This window comes from Pleurodeles waltl, chromosome 3_1, assembly GCF_031143425.1.
Source record: "Pleurodeles waltl isolate 20211129_DDA chromosome 3_1, aPleWal1.hap1.20221129, whole genome shotgun sequence".
Lineage (NCBI taxonomy): Eukaryota > Metazoa > Chordata > Amphibia > Caudata > Salamandridae > Pleurodeles > Pleurodeles waltl.
In genome coordinates this window covers 936,711,401-936,717,121 of record NC_090440.1, presented here as the reverse complement: position 1 = coordinate 936,717,121, position 5,721 = coordinate 936,711,401, and the positions used below count along the sequence as shown (strand labels likewise).

Here is a 5,721-nt window from a genome sequence, read left to right as displayed (position 1 = left end):
ACATACCAACTTACATCTCTCCTGTCTGGAATGCTTTCCACTGGCTTCAAACCACAAGGAGACCTCCTTACAAGATATTACGTATCACTCACAGAACAGAAAATGGCAAAGGACCACAATTCCTTCAATCAAAAAAGGCAAATACTTTAAATCTAAGAACAGAAGTTCCAGGCTGGCACAGCATCTACCAAGAGTCCAGGACACAAAAAAGCAATCACAGTGAAAGTAAACCAAATACTCAGTTTGCAAGTAATAGCTTTTTTTAAAAACAAATTACAACATGTATTTATATAACAAAAAATATGAAAAGTCAGTAAAGTGTGGTGTCCATTTAGACATTCCAAATTACAAATATTATCCCTCATTACAACTTCGGCGGTCTTTTACACAGACCGCTGAAGCACTTCCACTGCCATCACCACCATGCCAAAAGGATTCTGCCTGCCGTATTACGAGCAGTAGTATAGAGTGGCGCTATCCTGATGGTGGGGCGCTGCTGGCGGAGGAAGCGCCGGGTCTCGTTCCCTGGTGGAGAACCACCTCGCCGGACAAAGTAAGTCGATAGTCCGACAGGGGTGGGGGTGGGATCGTGGGGGGTGTTGTGTATGCATGTGCGAGTGGGTGTATGTCTGTGTGTGTGAATGTAAGTGTGTATGCGTGTGTGAGTGGGTGTATGTCTGCGTGTGTGAATGGAAGTGTGTATGCGTGTGTGTATGTGTGTTTGAATGCAAGTGTGTATGCCTGTTTGAATGTGTGTATGTATTAGTGTGTAAATGTGTGTTTGAATGTGTGTTTAAATGTGTGTGTGAATGCATGTTTGAATGCATGTTTGAATGTGTGTGTGAATGAGTGTGTGATTGTAGAAGTGAGTGCGTGTTGGAATGTGTGTGTGAATGTGTGTGAATGCGTGTGTGATTGTAGAAGTGAGTGCATGTTGGAATCTTTGTGTGAATGCGTGTCTGTTGGTGCGAGTGAATGAGTGTATAAATGTGTGTATGTGGGGTGCACGTGGGTGTGTGCGTGTATGCGGGGAGGGCAGTGCTGTTATGGAAGGTAGGCAGGATATTGCAATTTCAGGAGGGGTTGGGGGAGTCATCTCCCGGTGACAGGAAAGGAATTTCCTGTTGCCGGAAGCCTTCCCGGCAGAGTTTTCATGAAGGTGCTACCTCCGCAGAATCCCTGGCGGAAAGCCAACTCATTATACCGCTGGCAATCTTCAGTGGACAGTCGGCCCGGAGGTGCTGTCCTCCGCCCCGGCTGTCCTACCGCCCTGGAGGTACAGATGGAGATGTGGCGGTTTGGCAGAGGTGAAACCACCACACTCATAATGTGGCAGTCTTCACCACCGGCCCGTCGGCGGTGAGACTGCCACCGTGGCCCTGTCGGTCTTCGGACTGCCAGGGTCGTAATGAGGGCCATTGTTTCAATATGGTCCATGCAGGATCAATGTGATATACGAGCAGCCTAAAGAATTCCAGATTGTAATTATTGTCCTTGTCTGTTCTTGTACCAAATGGAAACCAAGAACAAACAGCCTCCACGTGTTTCGTCTTGCAATGAAGACTTCATCAGGGCTGCAAGAGCACATCAAATGACATACAGAAATCAACAGTTAGAACCCATTAAAAAGGAGAAAAAAGATGCATAAAGAAATGCCCCATGTGATATTAATATAACAGAATCACAACAAAAAAAGAAAATAATAAAGGATACTTGATAGTCACCGAAGATCCCTAGAAAACAGGGAAGGGCAGAGGTCAAAAATAAGATGACCAAATGGGACAGAACCCACATACCACAGTCAGATAAACACGTGAGGTAAAAATTTAAAACAGAAACCAAGAAAACCAAGCTATTAGTGTACAAAATCATATGTATGCTGCAAGATGTTAAGAAGTACCAAACACTATCATTAGCTCAAAACAAACTGCCAATGAATAACTTCTAGCACCTTAAGCATCATGTCTGGTCAGGTCAGTTTATAGTCATCACAAAACAGAAATCAAAGGGAGAAGAAATGGAAACCAACTATGGTTCTAAGGAAAAAAGCAAAATAAGTGACTCACCATACTTAAGAATCAAAAGAAAATCTCGAACTTACCGGAGAATAAATCACTCGCTTGTAAATAAATGAGGTCCATACCCCAATACTTCAGAAACAGGTGTGCAAAATCAAAGACTATCAGAAATGTAAGGCAATAGCCGCATCAATAAGGCAACCAGGCAAACCCCCTGATAAGGGTCAATATATCTAAAAAGAAAAAACATAATAACCATATAGTCCAAACATCTATCAAATAGTCCTAACCAATATAAAATTATCACACAGCCAACACTGAAGTATTGCCCGTGAGGAAAACTGTAAGTCAGTAATAAGTGACTAGATAACATAACAATTAGTTATCATGTAGGGCATAAATATGACCCTAGTAAAGTAATGACACGATGAAGGCAAAAAATAAGGAGTCGTACAAAAGGCATTCAACCTGCAGTAAGCAGGGTTTCAGTGAGAACATACTCCTGTACTGTCAAAAAACCTTTGAGGTATGTATGAGCCCTCAATGAGCTGAACAAACATCAAAACGATGATAGGACCACCGCTTGTCAGATCCACCATCTGATAATACTGACCCTACAACCACTTCAAGATGGTAGAACTTTGCAAGGTATTAAAGTGTTGACAACAAATCTGGCCGATACGAGAGCCAAGGCTGGAATGAGGAAACATTGCCCACCCCAGAGAATCTATGTAGGAAATAGGTAGTTCAAATGTACTCGCTTGAGTTCAGGGTTTAAAAAAATGATTTAAATAGTCACAGGATCTGGTATATGCTCAAATGTAGTTACAGAGTATGGGAATGGTGAAGCACATATAGCATGTCTACAAACATAGACAAGCATTTGCAATGCACTGGGTCTCATTTTTGCTCAGGTTAGAGCTATTAGCATTGTAAATTCCTAACTGGACTTTTCTTGCCACATAAATTGAAAATGAAAAGTAAAACAGTTGACATAAGGAAGCCGATTCAAAGCACCATGGCCGCCATGAGCATGAGCGTGAAGGAAAGACACAAAAGGAAAAGGAAGTTCACTCACAGTCAAACGTATTAGCAAATGTGCTATTATCCATGTAACAGGGTCGATGGCCAAGGCGTTAACAGAACGGCCCAAGGAGGGACAACTGTGAAGCATGTACCAATAATAACAAAGGATTTTTGAAAGGCAAACCCACGTACGAGTGATACTGATGGGCATGCAGTGGGCGCGATTAAAAGCCCAGAGATAGATTACAAGAGGCCAGAACACTTGCTTGCTCGAACTAATGAATAAGTTAGACACGTCCAGCGCTAGCCTCATCATATCGCTTTTTCCCCAAAGCATTGATAAAGCCAATAGGCCTCACTTTTGCGAGACTCATTGGCTTTGTCAGTCTTTTTTGCCATATTGTAAAGCTGCGTGGCTGATGTGCAGAATGGTTCCAAATAAAATAAAATAAAATAAAAAAGAGCTATGATGGAGCAGCATGGACCACGCCATAACACTTTTTTTGCAGAGCAGCCAAGCTGCTGTACATGGCTAAGAAATAGCATAGACAAAGACAATAGATCTTGCTAAGTACGACCTATTTGCTTTGCTATTGCTTGTGGTTTTTAGGCAAGGGTTGATAACGTGATTTTCCCAGGATCACAGGAGGGTAATTGTGCTGGATTCAAACTTTATTCACCAGTTTCAAAGTCGGCTGTTAGACCATTGCATGATATATATATATATGTGTGTGTGTGTGTGTGAGATTGTATAAATATATATATATATATATGAAAATATATATGCACTTATATATATTTACATATATATAATATATATGTATATATATATATTTTTGTAAATGTGTACTTTAACATATCTTTACAATTAAGTCACAGAGGGGATTTGAATAAAATCTCAATAATCAATGAGAAAGGAGAAGCAAGATCCGATCCAGAAATAAAAACCAGATTGGATACAGTTACGTGTTTCATTTACCAACTGATCCTTCCTTATCTATTGTTACCAGATTGGATACAGTTACATGTTTCATTTACCAACTGATCCTCCCTTACCTGTTGTTATATATCACTGCTACCCACATGGTAGTGGATTATTTTGGATGATATGGATTTTTTTTGTGCAGCACAAGTCCTTCTTATATGTCATGGAACAGGGCTATGGGTTAACCGCGTCACAGTAAGAATCACTCCCCAAAAGCGTGTCACAGTAACAATCACTCCTCAAAAGCACGCAGACAGATAACAAAATAATATTGTCGCACTTGAGGAACCAGCAAATAATCAATCTGTCTACTATATATTTATACTTTTGTGTACTCAATAAGGGTAACCCTTCACTTGACAGGGCTTCCAAAAATTGAGTGAAACTCTTAAATGTTCCTCTCCATGGAAATCTTTAGTAAAAGTTGAAACACTTATTCGGTTTGAAGAGAACCTGAGAATACGTTTCAAAGCCGCAGTCTGTGGTGCCTGGAAACACCATTTAACAGAATGGCACAGTGATTTAGTTTACTAAGTTCATCTTAGAAAACCCTTTAAAATACAAACGATTTATAATAATTGTTGTAATCCGGTACATTGATAAAACACTTGTTGCCACAAAAAGAAATAGGAGGACTCAGAAGTGACACAGACTTATGGGTATGTAAAATTAGTTGAAGGTCAAGTGATGGAAAAGGCTGCACCACAATAGTCTCCCAGCTCAAGTCAGAATGTTGGCTCCTTTAACTCTGCCCATTTTGAATGGCGCCTTACATGGGCTTTTGTGAGGACCGTTGTCACCCAAGAAGAGTATTTTTAAATGCCGACATCAAAGCATGCTCGTTGTCTCATTTCTATTCTTTCTGAGGCAATGAATGAGGTACTGTGTTTTGTACTTGAAGCCTACAAGGTACCATCAGCTGCTGTAACAAAACAAGTATTGACAAAGAGGAACGAGTTAGAGCTACTAGTGTTGTAAAATTCTAACTTGACTTTCCTTGCCACATAAATTGAAAATGAAAAGTAAAACAGCTGACATAAGAAAGCCAATTCAAACCGCCATGGCCGCCATGACTATGAGCGCGAAGGAGAGACACAAAAGGGAAAAGAAGTTCACTTGCAGTCAAACATGTCGGCAAACGTGCAATTATCCATGTAACATGGTTGATGGCCAAGGTGGTAACAAAACTGCCCCAAGGAGGGACAAACTTAAAGCATTTACCAATGATAACAAAGGATTTTTTAAAGGTAAGCCCATGAGCGAGTGATAGTGATGGGCGGGCAGAGGGCATGGTTAAAAGGCCCCAAATAGATTACAACAGGCCAGAGCGCTTGCATGCTCGACCTAACAAATTACCATACCAATGCAGCAAAAATATACCTGTGTGCTGTCAGTACGTAATGCAACAATCCAATTGATTGCAAAAGAGGCTAGAAACATAATAAGTATGCTTTTCTCTGGTGGCCAGTTTCACAATCGGAGACTGTAAAACACCATGGCACCAAAGTGGAATACAAACCCTAAACCGAACCCTGCATAAAAGCACCCAGTTAGAAACCAAAGAAACAGTGCGCCTCCTGACAGCTTCTTTGCCTTTGAGCCTGTGTCCATAATATGGTGCGGGCACATAAGCAAAGGGATTCCCCCATTTGCATGGGGCCACGCCTGCCACTGTAAAGCCTTTGTGTGCAG

At 41.2% G+C, this 5,721-nt stretch overlaps 1 non-coding gene across 1 annotated transcript; it reads right to left on the bottom strand.

The window, feature by feature from the left end:
• Positions 1 to 4,375: 4,375 nt before the first annotated feature.
• On the bottom strand, positions 4,376 to 4,490 carry LOC138286228 (U5 spliceosomal RNA). Its single transcript, XR_011201894.1, has one exon. It is a non-coding gene; the product is annotated as a U5 spliceosomal RNA (small nuclear RNA).
• Between the last annotated feature and the right edge of the window lie 1,231 nt (positions 4,491 to 5,721).